We start from the raw sequence: 23,792 nt of genomic DNA, 5'->3' as shown, positions 1-23,792 counted from the left end.
ATTGGAAGAAAATAGTGGCCATGATACAGGGACTAGAGAGTAAGATATGGAAGATAAAGAAGCAAAGGATATGGTTGTAGACGATGAGGAGGACTCAGAATCCAGTGACAACTAGGATTTTGGCATATACCAAAGGATGTGTAGGTTCAGAGGGGGTGGATGTCGTGATGTTATGAGGACACAATGTGAAAAAGTATGGAATGCATCATCATCCGACTTCTTATTAATCAAGAGAGTCAATGTGATCTAAGTCATTAGTATTAGTGTGAGTTGCATGGCTTATCCAAAAATATTAGATTTTTGGATAATTTTAGCCTGTATTTGATATTATTTATTATAAAAATCCAAAAAAGTTAAAAAAGTTTCTAGATTAGGATGGCATGCAAAAAGCGAGTTGCTTTTTCAGCCAGTTAGGATATTTTTCATAAAAGAGACAGATTGACAAAATCGCGCGCATTGGGATCACTGTAAACAGGCTGAAAACTACAAATTGAACTGAAAGAAGAAGAAGGAGTGATCTGGGAGATCTGTGATCAGGTGTCCTGGGGTTTTACCCCCCTTTCGGAGCCAACGAAGCCATGAGATTTGGGTTCCGAGCAACAAAGAACGAGCTGTAATTTTTATGCACGTTTTGTTCTACGAAGAAGCTCCAGGAGATCTAATGCCTGGAGATTACTTTTGAGTAGTGAAAAGACTCCAGGTTCTTTCAATACATATTGATTCAATCCATTATGCTTTATCTTTGTCATGTTTACCACTTGGGTATTCTCTATCTTCTCTTCCATCTCCTATCTCTACTTTCTTCTACTTCTGATCCCTGGTGGATTCGACATTTCGACAAAAACCCCTCCGACAACGACCTGGACACTTAGCGGTGAATTGTTAATCTAAGAAGCCAACTATTCAAATCAACTACTTGGGAGTAACTGAAGACAATGACCATGAAGAAATGCTTGATTTCACGGAAGATGATGATGATATCGAAACTACTTCAGATATTTTACCAAGTATGTCAAATCCTCATTCATTATTAACAATGAAATGTCTTGTGCATGGTCACAAAAAGATTGTTTTACATGATAATGGGAGCACACATGATTTTATTTCTACAAAATTGGTCAAAGAATTGAATTTACATATTGTCCAACTCATTATTGCATAAAAGCTACATTCTTAGGCACTAAATACAATGGTACACAAGAAGTTCATGATTTAAAATTAAAATTGGCAATTATGTTGAGTGCAGAAATTTCTTGGTTGTGCCTTTGCAAGCTAGTAGTGTTATCTTAGGAATGCCTTGGCATCACAAATATAATCCTGATATAGATTATTCCATGCATTCGATGAAAATTCATTCTAATAGAAAACAAATCACATTACATGGTATGCACACTTTAGATAATTTTCTATTTCTTAGTCACACAAAGGCTAAACGTGCATTAAGAAAAGGTAGTAAATCATATTTAGTATGGGTGAATGAAATTGAAGCTAAGGAAAATCAGATGTATCCTAGGCATGTACAATTTCTTTCACAATTTAAAGATTGTTTTGTTGCTGATTTACCCCCTGGTTTACCACCTACATGTCTTGAAGATCATAAAATAGATTTAATTCCTGGTTCACAACCACCATGTAAAGCATCTTATCGACACAATCAAATTGAGCAGAAAGATATCCAAGCCCAAGTTGAAGAATTGTTAACTCGAGAACTCATTAGGCCTAGTAGTTCTCCCTTTGGTGCACATGTCCTATTAATTAAGAAGAGAAATAATACCTATAGGATGTGAATTGACTATCGTGCCCTAAACAAGATCACTGTCAAGAATAGATATCCGATCCCTAGGGTAGACAACCTCATGGATAAACTACAAGGGGCCACAATATTTAGCAAGATAGATCTCAAATCTGGATATCATCAAGTACGATTGGATACACCTAATATTTTCAAAACTGCATTTAGAACTCAATTTGGTCACTATGAATTCCTTGTTATGCCTTTTGGTCTGACTAATGCACGAGCTACATTCAGTCGTATAATGAATCACATATTTCTGAAGCATCAGCATCATGTAATTGTTTTCTTATATTGGTTTTCAGTGAGAATGAGAACAAGCATTATGAACATTTATCTTTGGTTTCAAATTATTGAAAGAGAATCAATTATATACTAACCCTAAAAATAGTGAATTTTTTCAAACCCACATTGAATATTTAGGACATATTGTTTCATCTGATGCTATTCAAGTTTATCCTAAAAAGATAGAAGCAAATTTGAATTGGCCAATTCCTAGAAATGTGCATGAGTTATGTTCTTTCTTAGGTCTTGCTAGCTTTTACAGAAAATTTGTGAGAAATTTTTCATTGCTTGCATTGCCTTTGAAAATTTTATTAAAGAAAGGTATTATATATCATTGGTCTGATAATCAGCAAAAGTCTTTTGATTTATTGAAACATGCTTTAACGCATGCACCTGTTTTGCAATTACCTGACTTTAATAGACAATTCTTTCTAGTAGTCACTCATGCTAGCGGATCAAGAATAGGAGCTGTCATTATGCAAGATTCACATCCCATAGCCTATTCTAGTTGCAAACTTAAACCCTTTGAACTGAAGTATTCTACCTATGATAAGGAATTGTTAGTTGTAGTACAAGCCTTATGTCAATGGAAACACTATTTAATGGGATCTAAATTTATGATCAAAACTGACCAACAAAGTATCAAACATCTTCTAATATCTGAGTGTCATATCAAATGGGTTACTTTAATTTAAATTTTTCATCCACTTATCCAATATCAACTTGGAAAAGAGAATGTTGTTGTCGATGCCTTAAGTAGAAGACCAACTATCTATAATATCTCAATTATATCTTTTGATTTCCTTATCCCTATGAAAGATACCTATGACCAATACCCCAATTTTCAAGCTGATTGGAATAAATTAGTTGGTAATAACTGGATTTCAAATAGATTCATTGTCTTATTCTGATGGATTTATGTTTTATGAGAAAAATTCATGTGTAATTGTTCCATTTAGATCATTTGTATTGCACAAAATTCATTGTCCCCCATATCAAGGCCATAGAGGTATTATTTTTACTTTACGTATATTGGTTGAAGATTTTTACTAGCCACCATAGATGGAATTTGATGTTTTTAACTTTGTATTTGAGTGTTTAATTTGTCAAAGAGTCAAGCGACACCATGATAAGCAATATGGTTTGTTAATGCCTTTACCAATTCCTGAACAGTCATGGGAACGTATTTCAATGGATTTTATGACTAGTTTGCCTAACACCCAAGTTAACCATGATATGATTTGGACTATTGTAGATCGATTTAGCAAACAAGCATATTTCATTCCATGCAAGAAAACATTAACTGCATCTCAAGCTGCACAATTATTTTTTAAGATTGTTTTTACTAACACTGGTTTGCCAAAAGTTATTATTTTTGATCGTGATTCTAGATTTTGCAATAATTTTTTGACTACTTTATTTGCTAATTTAGGTACAAAGATTGATTTCTTATCTCCATTTCATCCTGAAAAAAATGGGCAAACAGAAGCTACTAACAGTACAATTTTAGATCTTTTGCGTGCATACACAATTTTAAAACCACAAACATGGGATACACACTTGTATTTACTTTAATTTGCATATAATAATACACCATACATAGCTACACAGAAAGCACATTTTCAAATCATTTATGGACATAGATTACCTACACATGTTACATCATTGTTAAACAAAGTTAAAGCTGCTGATGATATTGCCAATATGAATGCTACTATTTTTGTTGAAGTCAAAGACATGATTGCAAAAGCCCATCAATCATACACTAAACAAGCTAACAAGAAAAGAAAAGCTATGAGTTTTAAAGTTGATGATTATGTTTGGTTACACATTGAAAAGAGAAGATTGCAAAGTGTTGAGAAACACCGTATTGTCAAGTTAGCCCCTAGATTTTATGAACCTTTCAAAATAATTCACAAGATCAATGAAAATGCATTTAAATTAGAACTACCACCACATTGGAAAATACATAATACTTTTCATATCAATTTGTTATGACCTTTTAGAGGCCAATTACCTGTCTATCTTGTCTATGAAAACCCTCCTTTGTTAGAAGAAGAAACTGAAATCCTTGAACCTAAAACTATTCTAGATATTGACTTTATGACTATTAGAAATAGCGGTAGATACTCTAGATATTTGGTTAAATTTAAAAATGATCCTGTTGAAGAGGCCCAATGGATGTACACTTGTGACCTAAGTGCTTATCCCTCACTACTCGCTCCACATTGAGCTAATAGCAATTGAGGACAATTTCTATCCCACCCCTGGGGTATGATGCCAGGAGGCATATTCCACAGTGGATTCCGTGAGGTTTTGTTGTGGATTCCGTAAAACTATATTTATTTACCCAGGCTCGTACACAATGTGGATTCCTTATGCGAGAAGTTGATGGGGACACCTATCCTTTTTGGACACCATGATAATTTAATGTGCACGTGGGTGATTTCACAATAGGTGATTACAAAAAATACATATTTAAACTAATGGACGTTTATGAGTTTAGAGTGCCCTCATTTTAAATTAAGGTTAGGACAGAGTTTCAACCTATTTATTTATTTTGTAGCTGAAGACTACTAGGTATTCACTTTTGTCGGTTTATTTTTATTATTTTCTAGCAATTGTGAATGCTTCAGTTGATGTGTAGAGCAGGCGACAATGGTATTGGAAAGCACCGGGCAATAGCGTGTATTTAGATTATCTAGAATAAATTATCATTTTTTATGGACGCGCATCTTATCATTAAATGCATGGCACTAATATTTATTTAGGTGTGCTTGTTTATTGAAGCACTTGATAAATATTTATTATTTTTTATGTGCATGGATGCACGATTTAAATATTTCATTATTAGACATTATATTTGGGCACATCCCAACTTTAGGACTGCCCAACCGGTTTACTCTTTATTTGGACAAAAGCAAACACAAAGGCCAAAGTATGCTAATTGTAAAATTGGGCTATTTTTTAGCTTTGAGATGAATAAATTTATAAATACATGCCTTATGAAGCGCTCACACAAGGCATGGGGGGAGATTGTACCCAATTTGTCTCTTTTCTTCATGTCGTGCAAATTTGTCTTCTTGTTTTTTGAGCTTTACTAGAGTTCTTTTGTTCTTGGGGACCTTCTGGCGCTCGCTACAATGTACGCATCCAACATCCAATTTGCGCACCAACTATCTTTGCCCAAAGAGGGCAAAAAGAGAGGGGAAGGGAGAGGCAGCTTGCACTCCCTCTAGCCTATAAAAAGGCATGCCCTCTACTCAGTATAGAGAGGCACAAGGAGACCCCGAGAGGTTGCGAGATGATCGTAGAAGGATACCCCTTTGAGAGGCTACGAAAGGGAGCTAGAGAGAGAGAGAGAGAGAGAGAGAGAGAGAGAGAGAGAGAGAGAGGAGAGTTACCCCGAGAGGCTGCACAAGGGAGAGAGTTAGCTCAACCTTCTCCCCTATCTCGGTCTTTAACTAAGCCATATTCTCTTACGCTCCTCCATCCCGAATTCATTTCACCTTCTTTATCTCTCGGATCCACTTGCAAATGATGGCTCCAAAGCGACAAGGTCATAAAGAAGCAATGAGCCATCGTTTGCAAGTGGATTCAAGATATAAAGAATGTGAAATGAATTCGGGATGGAAGACCGTAAGAGAAGATGGTTTAGTCAAAGATATTATGAAAAGTGAATGTCTATTTAAGGGTCTTGTAAATCATCTCATTAAATTATTATAGCAATATTTGTTCTAAGTACCAACTAAATGAAATTCACTTATGTTGGGTAAGTTAGTCCCAAACAAAAAATTCATGTCTTGCTTAACATGTTGTAAGAGATGTACTGAACGCTTCTTTATGGGGAGGAGAATCCTCATTATAATGTAATGTTACCTTAGGATAAGGTCTACCTTGACTATATGAAGCTGTGAACTGCATGACGGTGTGATTGTCATTGTTTGAAAGGATTATTTATGTTTGCTAGAATCTAGATCTCTGATTAAAAACATTGACAAACAAGATTAAATGAAAGATTGTGCTAGGCTACTCCCAAGCTAGCTACGAGACCCTACTCCAAGGGGATCATGGTTATCGCTTTGAGAGGCTTAGACCGGCTCCATAAAGTGAAAGGTCTGTCCGTAGGGATAGCCTCGAGTAGCAGGCAGTAGGAAATGTGCGTGCGAGGGGGGCTTTGGCCGTAAATTCCGCATTACTACTAGAATATGACGAGCCCCTTCATGACCTAGGATGGGATCATGGAATCCTAAATACTAATTAGGGTGGAAATATTGGTGGGCAAAATACCCTTGTGGAAATTTTGTATATCTTTCGTAGGATTGAAAAGATGGAAACTGTAATAAACTTCCAATATAATAAAGGAACTTGTTTTTTATTCAAGGGTTGTTTGAATTGTATGTGTTTCCACGAAATAAATTACGTGAAGGAACCTGTGATTTAATAGACTAATTAAGGAAGGTGGTTGTGTATGTTTCAATAAATGTGTTTTAGGTAATTAAAAAACTAAAGATGATACCGCCATCAAAGAAAAGCAAGTGGGCGTGACCCTCAATAAGTCCTCCAATGGTAGGGTGGTCTCGGTTAGTTGGGAGCTTTTCTAAATCAGTGATAGAAATAGAAAGGCGATAAATTAATCAACTAATTGTTAGGTAGAACCGACTTGCATTATTTTAGGGAGCCAGAATGGGATTTTGCCTTATGGACAAGAGGGTTGATGTATCACACTCCCCTCCACTCCCATTCTCTTTGAACCAAGTGCAATGGTAAGTCTACTTCAGTTCGAGTAATCCTGTAGGAAGTGGGAACTCAAAATTACTGACGCTAGCTGGCTGTTAGGAGACCTGTCTGATTTTAGGAACCCAAAAATTCAGGTCGATCCTAGTGGGTTCAACCAAAACTCTTCTGTTGCGATGTAGACTCAGTAGGGCCTAAGTGGCAAACCTCATGATACTCCAAGGGAGTGCCACAGGCGGCGTCATTTTGGAAAACCTACTAATGGACTACTAAAAGGCGCGCCTTGCATTGAGAGTGACGGACATCTCATAGGTATGTAAAGGCTCCATTGATGAGTAATCCAGTGGTATGTAGGTCTAGCAGTGAGATACCTCGTTAGGAGGTTTGGTTTTGAGGGTTATGCAACTCACCATTATGCTTAAATAGTAAAGGTAGTTGAGAATGTTGATTCCACTTATTTTGAGGAGGTTGTTGGCTATGCTCATTGGGATGTAATAATGGATGAGGGGATGGTTGCATTAGATACCAACATGACTTGGGAACTGGTATCATTGCCTGAGGGCAAGAAAGCTATTAGTTGTAAGTGGTCAATAAAATAAAGCATAATGCAAATGGTTCTATTAGTAGATATAATGTGAGTCTAATTACAAAAGGCTATGCATAGACATATGGCATAGATTAAGAAGAGACATTCAATCCAATTGCTAGAATGAAAATTGTCAAATATGTATGATTGCTTTAGGAGCAATCAAAATGGATGTGAAGAATGCCTTCTTGCATGGTGAATTGTAAGAAGAGATATATGTGGAGTATTCACATATTATGAGGATTTAGAGCATCCCATATAGGTGTGCCAGTTAAAGAAGTGAGTGGTGGATTTTTTCCCCATAAAAGTGCTCAAAATTTGCCAAAAAATCAATTTCAAGTGAAAATTAAACTCCATCGAAGGTGGCAAAGGCACTTGGGCCGATTTTAAGTGACAAGCAACAGATGGGTTTCAAGCTGCTTTAAAGACCCACCAAGAGACAATTGGGAAATTTTCATAAATTTTCAGAGTGTCAAATGAGACTTTTGGAAGTGGTGGACAGTGGGGGACTTTGAGTCGGTCATGTAGAAATTTTCAGGAGTCAAATCAGAGGTCAAGAAGATGAACTGCGAGAGGTCAGACATGTCAAAACCAAAAAGGGCCAACATTGGAATTAAATGGGTAAGAGTTTTGGGCATACCCTTTAGGGGATTTTTAAGGGGGGCTTTAAAAAAAAGTGATTTGAGGGGGGGACCGTTTCAAAATGGCGGCGTGTAGTGCATGCCACCCCCCTCCATTTTGGCGATGTGTGGTGGAGAAGGGGATACAGGGCTCAAGAACAACAAGCATGGCCGATTACATCAGTGAATTTCGGGGTTTCTTTGCTCCCAATTGCTGCCTCCAATTTGTGCAATGAGTGCTTGGTTGCTGAGATCCAAACTCAATCTTTCTCTCTCCTCCCTCTCTCTCTTCCAAATGGCAGTTCATGTGGGAGAAATCAAGAAGAAGAGGGACTGAAGGATTCTTCTCTAACGGTGATCGGATCACCCCAAGATGAAGAGGAAGCTGAGGGAATGTATCCATCACTGAAGAATGATTGCCGGTTGGTCCATTGATAATCCCTATTAATTATCAAAAAACCTGCAACACATGCTTAAGCGGTATGCCTCATTTTTACAAATGAAATTTGCTTCTTTTTTATGTTTGATGGTCTAAATGAAATTCATATGGGACCAAAATTTCTTTGGATCTTATTTGCATCATGATTGAGGGTTGTGCATAAAAGAAACATAGAACCGTGCTGATACATAATCATAATATTTAAATTACAACCCAAAAAGCGTCTTTTTAGAGTAAAATGAAGATTTTGTTGGTTTCGAGTGGAAAAAAGAGACGCACATGGAATAAATTCTAATAAAAAACATCTTTTAGCTGCCATAATCAGTCAAAAATTGTAGATTAAAAATAACCTATTTTTATGAATAAATAAATAAGAAATAAATAGATAAAATTAAAAAAATAAGATTTTTTGAGATAGAAAAATGTAGAAAAATATGGTTAACGTGTGTGAATGTTTAGTAAGGTTGAGACATGAGGTATAGCCTCAGCTCATCCTTGTCTTTTGTATTTTAGTTTGTTTTTGTTGCTTGATGCATTGAAAATGATTAAAAAACAGAATCCTACACCTATGCAATGATGCAACACATAAGCGGTAGGGAGAAAAGAAGGGTGTGGAAGTGTTTAAGTGCTAAAAATGAAGTAAAATCTTATCTTTTGTTTGTGCATGTCATATAGGACGATAAAATTTTTAGTCTAAAGAGGCTAGTAGCACGAGGAAACTCGGTGCTAGTCTCTAGCAACACAGCAACAACGATTAGATTGAAAATCATTGAAGGGTTGATTTTTACACTCCACTCTACAGACTTGTTTTAAAATAAAATGGTTGTGCACAATAAGCATCCACTTTTGTATTTTGCATGCTGCATGGTATAAAATCCTGGATGCATAGCATTTGTATGCCAAACATTTACCAACACTGAGAGTGTGAGGAAGTCCTTGCTGTAGGATAGACGAGTGGTTCCTCCGGATAAGTTCAGTGGGGGAAACATCAACTCCTAGATCGTTTGATAAATCAAAGAGTGGAGCTTGTACGCTTGTTCTTTATGTTGAGACAGTGCATCTTGGGGCTAATCCCCTTAATGTAGGAGAGTTGCAGTGAGACCACAGTGTTTTAGCCAAGAGGTTACCTCCTTTGTATATGATACGAGGTATTATACCTATATGTTATTATGGGATCTCCCTCGAAGGAGTAGGGGAAGGCAAATGTTGGATTGTGTCCTATTACAAATGCAAAATTGATATTAGAGTTTAGTGTAGTGTGAGCCTTAGACACTCCTAGCCGTGAGGCTGTGTGGGGTGTCTTGTGTGTCTTAGAGGTCCACCAGCTAGTGCTAGAGAGCTAGTGTCAGGCCCATTTTAGGTCCCAACAAGAAGGCACTCTATGGGTTGAAACAAGCACCTAGAGCATAGTCTGACAAGATTGGGAAGTATCTTGTCAACATTAGATTTTATGTTTTAGATGCAAATCACTCACTTTATGTAAGGAAGGATGATGTAGGTTTGGTTAGCTATGTGGATGATTGATTATTGTAGGTGATATTGATAGTGGGATTGCTAATGTTAGGGATCTTTTGAAGTAAAAGTTTAAGATGAAGGATTTTGGTGAGCTAATGTATTTTCTTAGTATTGATTAATCAAATGTGCTAATGGTATAAAGCTATCCTAAAGCTAGTTTGACTTGGATATGTTATCCAAGTATGGTATGACAATATATATGCCTCTTTCAATGTTATTGGAGAAAAATGTAAAGTTGAGTGTCGATGTTGGGGATGAGATAGAAGATGATAACCCCCCAAAATTGTGCAAATTTGTCATGGAAAATGATAAATTTCATCTCACCTACTTGGAAGATGGAGTTTGTCAAGTACACATATCAAGGGAAGATAATTGCACCTAGGTACATATGACTTATTTGCTAGTAGAGCAATTACAAGGAAGAATTAGTCAAGCGTTATGAATGCCATAGTCGTCAAAAGAACGACATTAAAAGATTGTGCACACAAGTGCTAGATTAAAGTATAGTCAAGGGTTATAAATAGCATAATTGCTAAAAGAATATGACATTAAGAATTATGAATAGAGAAGTACTAGTTTAAAGTCTAGATACTTCAAAAGTACTTAGCCTAAGAACCCAAATATTAAGAAAAACTAGATTCTAGCTCAATGCACAACCTATTGGAGTCTAATTACTTGAGATCATCTCGCACTTATCTTATTAAGTACTCACACGTTATGCCTATAACATGTTTGATATATGAGGATAATTTTCTAGTTGTCTCATGACTTGACTAAGAGCTAGTACATAAATTTGAACATAAGGGTTAAAACTAGCATGTCTTGAGATCCGTTGGATAACGATGACTTTTGCCAATCCAAATCCAGGGTTGGGTTGCCAATCAAGGTAAGTGACCTATAGAACTTACATCATGGATAGTGTTTGAACCCTTAACATATGCCCTAGCCGAAGGAAGGAAGTGTTAATAAATATTTTTGCATAGTATTGCTCTTATATCCCAAGGGGGAGAGCAAATATATGATGAAAATGTTATATCGTCTATTTTTGTATTGGTTGGAAAGAATGCAATTGGTTTTGTTGATTGATCGAGCAACGTCCTAAATGCTTTTATATTCAACTGGTTGTTAGTTGTTGTTTGGATTATTGTTCCAAGTGCTTGTGATTTATGGTAAGTGCATGGCAAGGGTCTGTGATCACAAGTCGCCATGGAAATAAAGGAATGTTTTCTTGGAAAATGATATTAGGTTGAATGCCTTTTTTGTGCTTGAATCTTAAAGGATTTAATTAAGGAATGATATATTATACGGGTGGATCACCTCCATGGTCGCACCGCATATTAACCCGAGAGGGCACTGCTCGATTCATGGGCCGAAGGTCGAGTGGTGAAAAGGCCAACCACTGGAATGATGTTTCGCTCCTAGACAGCTTGTGGGTCAGTTGGAGCTCTAGATACCCCTTGATAGGTCTAGAATGGAGTTGAAGACCTCCGTGGCCCCCAACATCTGGGCATGTTGGGAGATCCTATTCTAGATAAAGGATTGAGTTTGTGGTGCCATGTGAATTGGACCAGTTACTTCTGTAGGGTAGAAGGGATACTTCTGTTGGACAGAAGCGACACATAATTTCTCCTATATGGGCGGGAGACAAACATTAACTTGAAGATAAGTTAAGGAACTTGTTTGAACTTGTTTGTCAATAGATTGCTTTGCTCTGTTTTCATGTCTGTGCTATAAATTATGCGAACGAACCCTGTTCCCTAAAAGGCTTAATTAATGAAGCTGACTTTAAGTGTCACACATAAATGTGGTAGGACCTAATTAGAAAACTAAAGCTATTAAGGGAAGCGGGTGGGCGAAACCCCCAACGGATCCGTCCTACGGCAGGGTGGTCCCAGAGAACTGGGAGGCTTCTCATAAGTTTTTATCGTCATTCAACCTTTAGGTATTGCTAGGTTAGAATCCGATTCATGCCGTTTTAGGGGACTGGAATGGGACTATGCCCTATGGGCAGAGAGGTTGAGCAGTGCATCCCTCTCATTTCCCATTCTCTTTGAACCAAGTGCGGCATGGGTCTTCTTCGGATTGGGTATCTTTGTGTAAAGTAGGATGTCCAAAACCCGATGCTAGAATGCTAATAGGAGACTTTGACAACTAGGAACCCGAATTTCAGGTCGATCCTAGTGGTTCGGTCGTGAATGTTCCATTGCGAGGCAGATTTGGGAAACCTTAGGCGACAAAACTCGGAACATTCCCTGGGAGTGCCGGGCAGCAACGCTTAGATTCGTTTCTTGATAGACCGCTAAAAGAGTGCCTGGAAAGCCGATGGGCGGGCACCTCACAGTTGGTATCTGAGCGAAATTTTGTAATGATACGTGAATTGATTAATGTATGGTTTGAGAACATATCCTAAACAAAATAATCTAAGTAGTATGGCTTGATTGTTAGGCACCTTCTACACCCACGAATGTTGACATGCAAGAGAATAAATTCCTTCTCAAGCAAATTAAGGCACCCAAGTTTGATGGAGAAGGGATAGACATCGCAGCAGAGGCAGAGATATGGATTGAGTCGATGGATGACTATTTCTTTGCTTCGGGAACTGCCTCTACCAATCAAGCAATGATAGCCAAACTTAAGTTAGTTGGCCAAGCTCGATTATGGTGGAAGCAATGGTGCAAAGATGAAGGTGTTTCTGAAGCCGTTGTTACTTGGGTTCAGCTGATAGATGCTGTACGTAGATGATACCTTCCGCCAACCTACCAGACTTTGAAGATGAATGTATTCATTAAGCTAAAGCAACTAGAATTAACTTTGGAAGCTTACTACTCAAAGTTTGTAACCATACTAAAATACGCACCACCTATGGATATTGCACAGCAAGTATCCAAGTTTTGCCATGGCCTAAACACTCCTCTGAATCACCGTCTTGAAGCAATGCGTCCAACGGACTTGCAAGATGCATTACTCTGAGCGAATCCAATTGTCCAAGAATTTAAATTGAAAATTTGTAGTAAAGATGACTCTCGAGATCTAGGTAAGAGATGCCATACATGTGGAGAGATAGGGCACATCCATAGGAGATGTCCCTACCGTCAATGTTTCCATTGCAATGAGCTAGGACATGTCCAAGCAGACTACCCTGACTTAAGTCCAAAAGATATGAAGCCTCCAAGAAAACGAAGCTACACAAGTGCAATCTTCGAATATATAGAGGAATCAGATGAAGACAAAGACTTAGAACCTACTACACCACGTCAAGATTATTAGAAAGCATAGAAATTTTATGAACATGAAATACAGCTTGTATCGGAATAAACTCTACTCTTGTAACTACATTTAACTTGAGTATCATGAGTTGCATCTATTTTGAGCCTAGAACTTGCAAATGATTAGAGATACTCTGGCAAGGAATGATAGTTATAACGTGCAATGAATTTTTCTTAAGTCATTTCTTCTCAACTAATATAGATTGGGTCTTACCAGAATGTCAAAGCTTGGAAGTATTCTTTAGTATTACAAGCAAAGCCAATTATCTATGGAGCTCAGTCCCGATCTAAGGACATGACAATCTGGAAATGTAGTTTCCAAGATAAAGGACCACTCCAATCTGCTAAAGGAATCCTAGGACACTTTGGTCTAAAGAAGAAAATCCTACCAAGGGCCGCCAAGAACCTTGTGACCGCAAGTGATAAAGCTCCACGTTGTTTCTATTGCAGAGAGTTAGGTCATTTCAAAAAGGAATGTCCAAAGCACCCTAAACACCGATGCTCCGAGTGCCACAACATTGGGCATAGCTATATCAATTGTCCCAATGGAACTCGAAGAGAACTTGAGCTTACAAGAAATAAGCCGTACAAGCTCGAGTGATCTAGAATATACCAAGTGCTTAGGAAAAACCTAGAAGATATCCATGAGATGTAACTAGCAATAAATTTTCTATTATAACCAAAAGACTTGGATATATCAAATACAATAGGTTGTTATTTTTTTCAAAAGATCGTATGTCTGTGAGAGATCAGAGTAGCGCAGCGAAAGCATGGTGGGTCCATAACCCACAGGTTTCAAAATGATACCCCTCGTTTCTCTCGAGATGAGGACATCTCGATTTCTCTAAGGGGAGGAGGATGTAATATCTCCGCACAATAAAAGTTAGTTGGTTGGTTCAAAAATTAGTTAGTCAATTAATAAGTTAGTAAGATTAGTAACTAAAGACTAACTAAGGTAAAAACTAACTAACATTAATTATTGATACTTTTTATTTAATTTAAAATATTTTATTTAGAAAAATCAAGAGTCGTAAATTCGATATTTTTCTCGGATTGGCAAGGATCGTAGCCACCCTTCACACAAATTACAATGTGAACGAGACTTATGAGTTATACTAATCACTAGGTTAATGTGTATAGTTTGGATGGTCAAAAAATGTTAGATTTTGGGCAAAGCTAGTATATTTTAGATATTTTAGATATTATCCTTTAAAAAATAGATATGGATATTTTTAGAACTGGATGTCTTTTAAAAGAAAAGACAAGTGATATTTTAGTTAGTTTGGAGATTTTATAAAAAGAAAAAAATTAAAAGAGGATTTGCAAAATCGCATGCGCCACGATTGCAGCTCACAGGCAGTGGACAGCACTTTGAACAGAGAAAAGAAGAAGGAGTGAACTAAGAGCTTTCTAATCAAGTGTCTTGGAGTTTTACCCCCATTTCGGATCCAATGGAACCATCACATTTATGATCTGAGCAGCAAATCACTGATCTTTTCAAGATCCCCCTCCACAAAGAGCTCCACTTCTCAACCACAAGCCCTCTTCTCTAATTCACTATAAATATGAGACATGGGAGAGGCATATAGAAGCATAAGGAGACCTCGAGAGGCTGCGAGAGAGAGGTAGAGAGAAGGATGCCCCTCCAAGAGATTGTGAGGAAGAGCTTAAAAGAGAACTTGAGAGAGAGAGAGAGAGAGAGAGAGAAGAGTCACCTCGAGAGGCTGCAAGGAAGAGAATTAGCTCAATTCCCTCTATCTCAATCCTCGACTTAACCATCTTCTCTTACGCTCTCCCATCTTGAATCTATTCCACCTCCTTAATATCTTGAGTCTATTTGGGGACGATGGCCTCCAAGCGAAGAATGTCACGTGCGGATGACAATCTTGCAACTAGCAACAAGGCTTTGGGCAAAGGCATCACTATCAATCCAACTGCGGTACCGGTCGTAAGTAATGTATTTTCAAATTGATAGATGCTTGCTTTGATTCTCGTATGAGATACGTTAGGCTCCATACTATTGCATGACAATAGGTAATGGAAAAGGATAAATTTCATCTCACCTACTCGGAAGATGGAGTTTGTGAAGTGCATATATCAAGGGAAGATAATTGCACCTAGGTACATATGACTTATTTGCTAGTAGAGCAATTACAAGGAAAAATTAGTCAAGCGTTATGAATGCCATAGTCGTCAAAAGAACGACATTAAAAGATTGTGCACACAAGTGCTAGATTAAAGTATAGTCAAGGGTTATAAATAGCATAATTACTAAAAGAATATGACATTAAGAATTATGAATAGAGAAGTACTAGTTTAAAGTCTAGATACTTCAAAAGTACTTAGCCTAAGAACCCAAATATTAAGAAAAACTAGATTCTAGCTTAATGCACAACCTATTGGAGTCTAATTACTTGAGATAATCTTGCACTTATATTATTAAGTACTCACACGTTATGCCTATAACATGTTTGATATATGAGGATAATTTTCTAGTTGTCTCATGACTTGACTAAGAGCTAGTACGAGAATTTGATCATAAGGGTTAAAACTAGGATGTCTTCAGATCCGTTGGATAACGATGACTTTTTCCAATCCAAATCCAGGGTTGGGTTACCAATCAAGGTAAGTGACCTATAGAAGTTACATCATGAATAGTGTTTGAACCCTTAACATATGCCCTAGCCGAAGGAAGGAAGTGTTAATAAACATTTTTGCATAGTATTCCTCTTAGATCCCAAGGGGAAGAGCAAATATACGATGAAAATGTTATATCGTCTATTTTTGCATTGGTTGGAAAGAATGCAATTGGTTTTGTTGATTGATCGAGCAACATCCTAAATGCTTTTATATTCAACTGGTTGTTAGTTGTTGTTTGGATTATTATTCCAAGTGCTTGTGATTTATGGTAAGTGCATGGCAAGGGTCTGTGATGACAAGTCGCCATGGGAATAAAGGAATGTTTTCTTGGAAAATGATATTAGGTTGAATGCCTTGTTTGTGCTTGATTCTTAACGGATTTAATTAAGGAAGGATATATTATACGGGTGGATCACCTCCATGGTCGCACCGCGTATTAACCCGAGAGGGCACTGCTCGATTTATGGGCCGAAGGTCGAGTGGTGAAAAGGCCAACCACGGGAATGATGTTTCACTCCTAGACAGCTTGCAGGTCAGTTGGAGCTCTAGACACCCCTTGCTAGGTCTAGAATGGAGTTGAACACCTCCGTGGCCCCCAACATCTGGGTATGTTGGGAGATCCTATTCTAGATAAAGGATTCAGTTTGTGGTGCCATGTGAATTGGACCAGTTACTTCTGCAAGGCAGAAGGGATACTTCTGTTGGACATAAGCGACACATAATTTCTCCTGTATGGGTAGGAGACAAAGATTAACTTGAAGATAAGTTTAAGGAACTTGTTTGAACTTGTTTGTCAATAGATTGCTTTGCTCTGTTTTCGTGTCTGTGCTTAAGTTATGCGAATGAACCTTGTTCCCTAAAAGGCCTAAATAATGAAGCTGACTTTAAGTGTCACACATAAATGTGGTAGGACCTAATTAGAAAACTAAAGCTATTAAGGGAAGCGGGTGGGCGGAACCCCCAACGGGTCCATTCTACGGCAGGGTGGTCCCAGAGAACTGGGAGGCTTCTCATAAGTTTTTATCGTCATTCAACCTTTAGGTATTGTTAGGTTAGAACCCGATTCATGCCGTTTTAGGGGACCGGAATGGGACTATGCCCTATAGGCAGAGAGGTTGAGCAGCACATCCCTCTCGTTTCCCATTCTCTTTGAACCAAGTGCGGCATGGGTCTGCTTCGGATTGGGTATCTCTACGTAAAGTAGTATGTCCAAAACCCGACGCTAGAATGCTAATAGGAGACTTTGACAACTAGGAACCCGAATTTCAGGTCGGTCCTAGTGGGTTCGATCGTGAATGTTCCGTTGCGTGGCGGATTTGGGAAACACTAGGCAACAAAACTCGGAACATTCCCTGGGAGTGCCGGGCAGCAACGCTTAGATTTGTTTCTCGATAGACCACTAAAAGAGTGCCTAGAAAACCGATGGGCGAGCACCTCACAGTCGGTATCAGAACGAAATTTTATAATGATACGTGAATTGATTAATGTATGGTTTGAGAACATATCCTAAACAAAATAATCTAAGTAGTATGGCTTGATTGTTAGGCACCTTCTACACCCACGAATGTTGACATGCAAGAGAATAAATTCCTTCTCAAGCAAATTAAGGCACCCAAGTTTGATGGAGAAGGGATAGACATCGCAGTAGAGGCAGAGATATGGATTGAGTCGATGGATGACTATTTCTTTGCTTCGGGAACTGCCTCTACCAATCAAGCAATGATAGCCAAACTTAAGTTAGTTGGCCAGGCTCGATTATGGTGGAAGCAATGGTGCAAAGATGAAGGTGTTTCTGAAGCCGTTGTTACTTGGGTTCAGCTGATAGATGCTGTACGCAGACGATACCTTCCGCCAACCTACCAGACTTTGAAGATGAATGAATTCTTCAAGCTAAAGCAACTAGAATTAACTTTGGAAGCTTACTACTCAAAGTTTGTAACCATACTAAAATGCGCACCACCTATGGATATTGCACAGCAAGTATCCAAGTTTTGCCATGGCCTAAACACTCCTCTGAATCACCGTTTTGAAGCAATGCGTCCAACGGACTTGCAAAACGCATTACTCTGAGCCAATCCAATTGTCCAAGAATTTAAATTGAAAATTTGTAGTAAAGATGACTCTCGAGATCTAGGTAAGAGATGCCATACATGTGGAGAGATAGGGCACATCCATAGGAGATGTCCCTACCATCAATGTTTCCATTGCAATGAGCTAGGACATGTCCAAGCAGACTGCCCTGACTTAAGTCCAAAAGATATGGAGCCTCCAAGAAAACAAAGCTACGCAAGTGCAGTCTTCGGATATATAGAGGAATGAGATGAAGACAAAGACTTAGAACCTACTACACCACTTCAGGATTATTAGAAATCATAGAAATTTTATCAACATGAAATACATCTTGTATTAGAATAAACTCTACTCTTGTAACTACATTTAACTTGAGTATCATGAGTTGCATCTATTTTGAGCCTAGAACTTGCAAATGATTAGAGATACTCTGGCAAGGAATGATAGTTATAACGTGCAATAAATTTTTCTTAAAGTCATTTCTTCTCAACTAATATAGATTGGGTCTTACCAGAATGTCAAAGCTTGGAAGTATTCTTTAGTATTACAAGCAAAGCCAATTGTCTATGGAGCTCAGTCCCGATCTAAGGACATGACAATCTGGAAATGTAGTTTCCAAGATAAAGGACCACTCCAATCTGCTAAAAGAATCCTAGGACACTTTGGTCTAAAGAAGAAAATCCTACCAAAGACCACCAAGAACCTTGTGACCGCAAGTGATAAAGCTCCACGTTGTTTCTATTGCAGGGAGTTAGGTCATTTCAAAAAGGAATGTCCAAAGTGTCAAGATTGTGGGAGAGAAGGAAGGAGTCTTGCTTGAAGCTTTCTTGCTTGCACAATGGGGGAAGACACACAAGGGTGGAGGCTGAAAACAGTTTTCCTCTTCTTAGTTGTGTAAGCCAAAAGAACTCAAGTACAAAGAAATAGAAGAACCCTATATATGGGTCTCAAACCAAACTCAACTAACTAAGGTGGCATACTAACTGAGCCACGAACTAGAATAGATAAGGATAGCTATCATGTAGCTATTATTCATGGGCGGTGTACCAACCGCGTCTGCAACTGACAAGTCGGTGACATAAATGCACAACGGTCACCCTGGCGTATCACGAGTGGAGCTCGATATCTCAACACTCCCCCTCGAGCTCAATCCCAATTCCTGCACACCAAGCAGGTCTCTGAACTTGCGCAGCTTCTCTGCGCCCAATGCCTTCGTGAATATGTCAGCTACCTGATCCTCTGTGCTGACATAAACTAGATCAATAAGACCTAGTAAAACCCTCTCTCGCACATAGTGATAATGCACCTCAATGTGCTTTGTTCTAGCATGATAGACTGGGTTATTTGCCAAGTGTATACTACTCATGTTGTCACAATAAATGACAACTGGCCCATCTGTAGACTGATGCATATCATAAAGTAGCTTATGCAACCAAGCTACCTCACATGCAGCCATTGCTGCACCCCTGTACTCAGCCTCTGTGCTCGACAAGGCAACTGTAGGCTGTTTCTTGCTGCTCCAAGTGACTGCAGCACTCCCAAAAGAGAATACATATCCACTGGTAGATCGTCTATCAGAAATACTACCAGCCCAATCAGCATCAGTGTATCCATGCAACTGTATCTGAACCCCAGTCTCATAAAATAGTCCATACTGCAATGTGGACTTCACATACCTAAGTATGCGTCTAGCCGCATCCAAATGTGGTTTCCTTGGAGCCTGCATAAACTGACTTACCAATCCAACAGCATAGCTCAAATCTGACCTGGTAATAGTCATATAAATCAAACTTCCTACTATGCGTCTGTACATAGTAGGGTCTTCTAGAAGCTCACCTGCATCTGTGCTCAGCTTCACATTTTGCTCCAAAGGAACTGAAATAGGCTTACAGCCTGTCATCCCATATTTGGACAGCATGTCCAATCCATACTGCCTCTGCAAGAGCTGTATCCCACTTGGTGATCTAATCACCTCAATGCCCAAGAAATAACGCAGCTCTCCCAAATCCTTCATCTCAAACTTCTGCTTCAATAGCATTTTCACATGAAGGATATCTTCATCACTGTCACCTGTCATAATCAAATCATCAACATAAATGACAAGCAGCATAATACCTTTCTCTGTTTTTCTCACATAAAGTGAGAAATCTGCCTTGGAAATCTGAAAGCCAATAGTGACAAGATACTGTCCTATCTTGTCAGACCATGCTCTAGGTGCTTGCTTCAAGCCATACAAGGCTTTCTTCAACCTGCAAACAAACTCAGGATGAACAGCATGCACATAACCTGGTGGCTGCTCCATATAGACCTCTTCTTGCAAGTCACCATGCAAGAAGGCATTCTTTACATCCATCTGATGTAAAGACCATTCCTTTGATGCAGCCATAGCAATGACTGCTCTTACGGTTGCCATCCTTGCAACCGGACTGAATGTTTCTTCATAGTCAATGCCATATGTTTGTGCATACCCCTTGACTACTAATCTTGCCTTGTATCTGTTCACAGAACCATCTGCATTGTGCTTCACCTTATAAACCCACTTACAGCCAATTGCATTCTTACCTTTAGGCAAAGGTACCAATTCCCATGTAGCATTTGCTTCCAAGGCATCCATTTCTTCATCCATGGCTTTCTCCCATTTTTCTTTTCCCATGGCTTGCTCAAAAGAAGTGGGTTCTGGTTCCTGTATCACCTTGACCATATATGCATAGTGAATGGCTGTAAATCCATCATATTTCAGCCTATCCACAGGATACCTAGCTCTCGTAGACCTGCGCAAAGTAGGTTCACTCCCAGGTGCTCTCAAAACATCCCTGGTCTTCCTTACTCCAGGTGTAACAATAGAAGGAATACCCAACTCATCATCAATGCTCTGTTCTGAGCCACTGGATTCACCATCCACATAAGAGTGACCTGCATTCACATCAAACATGGGCTGATCAACCTTCTCTTTTCCTTTTCGTGATACCTGCATACCACTATCTGCATTGCTTTGAGAAGATTCTCCTGATCTCAATCTGCCTGTCCATGGCGAAGAATGTGAACCACTGCTAGAGGATGCTCCAGGTCCACTAATATTTTGTGACTGCTGCTGTGAATTCTGTGTAGCATTACCATTTTGTGCATCTTCATCATCAATCACATTTACTGGTTTATACCAGCTACTCATCTCATCAAAAACAACATCTCTGCTCACTGTAAACTTACGAGTAGAAGGGTTATAGCATCTATACCCTTTTTGCTGCAGAGAGTAACCAATAAAGATGCACTTCTCAGCTTTTGGATCCAACTTGGATCTCAGCTCATCTGGCACATGTACATAGGCAATGCAACCAAAAATTTTCAAATGAGAAATATCTGGTTTCCTACCAGTATACCTCTCCTCTGGAGTCATTCCATGTATTGCTGCAGTGGGAGTCCTGTTCATTATGTAGACTGCTGTAGCAACTGCTTCAGCCCAATAAAAATCTGGCAAGTCTTTTTCATTGAGCATGGCACGAGATACCTCTCCAATATGCCTGTTTTTCCTTTCTGCAATTCCATTTTGTTGTGGGGTATAACTGCATGAATATTGCTGCTTTATGCCATGCTCCTGCAAGAACTTTGCAAACTCATTTGAGAGGTACTCTCCCCCTCCATCTGACCTCAGGCATTTTATTTGCAGACCTGTTTCTTTTTCAGCCATAGCTTTAAGGGTTTTGAAATGCCCAAAAACTTCACTTTTCTTTTTCATAAAATACACCCAAACTTTTCTGCTATAGTCATCAATAAAAGTGACAAAATAATGACAGCCTCCAAGAGATGCAGCTTTAGTAGTCCACACATCAGAGTGGATTAATTCCAATGGCTTCTCACTCTCTTGAACATGTCTAGGAAATGGTTTCCTTGCATGTTTTCCAAACTGACAGGCTTCACATACCTTATGCATTTCTGCAACCTTGAATTTGGGCAATCCTGCAACAATATTTTGGGCCTGCATTGATTTAAGTCGCTGTACATTAACATGACCAATGCGTTTATGCCAGATATCAATATCTGCAACTACACCGGTCCCATGTGCAAACATTGCTGCACTCAATTCAGACATGTCTGCATCCAATGTAAACATTCTGCCCTTCTTCTTTCCTTTTGCTATCAAGCGACCTTTATTTTTCATATCCTCAACAAAGCATCCATGAGGATTAAATCTGACCTGCAAGCCCTGTTCAACCATTTGACCAACTGAAACCAGATTCTTGGTGATATTCGGGACATGAAATACATCGGACAGGTATTTCTTTTTCCCACCCTGCATAGACAAGGGAATTTTTCCAATCTGCACAATAGGATGTGCAGTATCATCACCAGTCTCCACAAATCCTGGTTTTTCCATTTTCTTTGCATCCTCCATCCATTCTGCATGACCTGTCATGTGGTTTGATGCACCTGAGTCAACATACCATACATCATTGCTTTCTTCTGCACTTGTCATAGAATTGTTCATGTGCTGCACCATGAACAAATACTCATTTCTGTCATCACCCTGTCTACTAGAAGATGCATAATTCCCTTGTTGCAGTTTTCCATTCATGATGTCATTCTGCTTTTTATAGCAGTCTTTAGCCATATGACCCATTTTACCACAGTAGTAGCATTCAACATTACTGTTTGCATTTTGGCCTCTTTGCCATCCACCACGACCTCTTTGGCTCCCCCTGCCTCTAGAGTTACCACGTCCTCCTCCATAGGACTGGTTTTCTTGAGTTTGCTGCATATTCTGATTTCTGCCACGGCCTCCAAATCGGCCTCCTCTACCTCTGCCTCTACCTCTTCCAGCATTTGAGTAGAAGACAGCTTCTTTTGAAGTTCCTCCTGAAGAAGATGCACCACCATTTCTCTGTTCCTCAGAAATTAGAAGAGCAATCAACTCCTCAAAATCAGGAAATCTTTCACGAACTGAAATGGATGTCCGAAAATGTGCATAATCCTTTCCTAGACCATTCAAGGTCACGGAAACTAAATCATCATCTTCCACTGGCGACCCAATGGAAGCAAGTGCATCTGCAATCTTCTTCACCTTCATGTGGTAGTCGTTGATGCTCATACTTTCTCTTTGCACATTATGCAACTCTTGCTTGAGCTGCATTTTCCTGGCTTGCGTATTTGTGCTATACATTTTTGACAAAGTATCCCATGCCTCCTTTGGCGTACTTGCATCCTGAATATGCACAATCATAGAGTCTGAAATACTGATAGACAGCCAATACATAACTTTCCTGGCTCTCTCATGCCATGTTTTAAATGCCTGCATTTGTTGTTGATTGGGAACATCAGGAAGAACTGGTTCTTCTTCATTTCCTGCAACAAATTCCCAATATCCTTTTCCCATAAGGAAATTCGTCATTCTAAACTTCCATGCCTGGAAGTTGTTCTTGTCAAGCTTTTCAGTGACAATCTGTGAAAGAGAATCAGACGCCATTACAGAATACTGCAAGAAATTCTGTCACTGCAAAAAACACAGCTTCACCCTCACAAGGGCAAATCTGCAAAACTGGCGAAAGTGGTATTTGACCACACAGTCACTTCCTAGTGACGATTTTGCATAAACAGGAACCAAGGATGATTCTGAAACTCCCAATGTCTCTGCGCACAAGCATACGATGCAATTTCTACAGTAACTTTTCACCGACCTGTAGAACAGTGGTCGCACAGCATAAAACTGAGCCTTTTCTTGAGTGCGTGCAGAAAACTTCCGTCTGCAAAACAGGCCCCGAAATGGCCTCAAATCAAAAAAACAAGGTCGCCAAGGGCTAAAGCCCTGCCCCGCAGCATATACTGCCCTCTTGCTTCACCGCGAAGGGCG

The sequence above is a fragment of the Lygodium microphyllum genome, chromosome 10, assembly GCF_053477565.2.
Source record: "Lygodium microphyllum isolate KBCC chromosome 10, Lygodium_microphyllum_v1.1.10, whole genome shotgun sequence".
Lineage (NCBI taxonomy): Eukaryota > Viridiplantae > Streptophyta > Polypodiopsida > Schizaeales > Lygodiaceae > Lygodium > Lygodium microphyllum.
The sequence above is the reverse complement of the archived record's forward strand: the minus strand, read 5'-3'. Positions refer to the sequence as shown.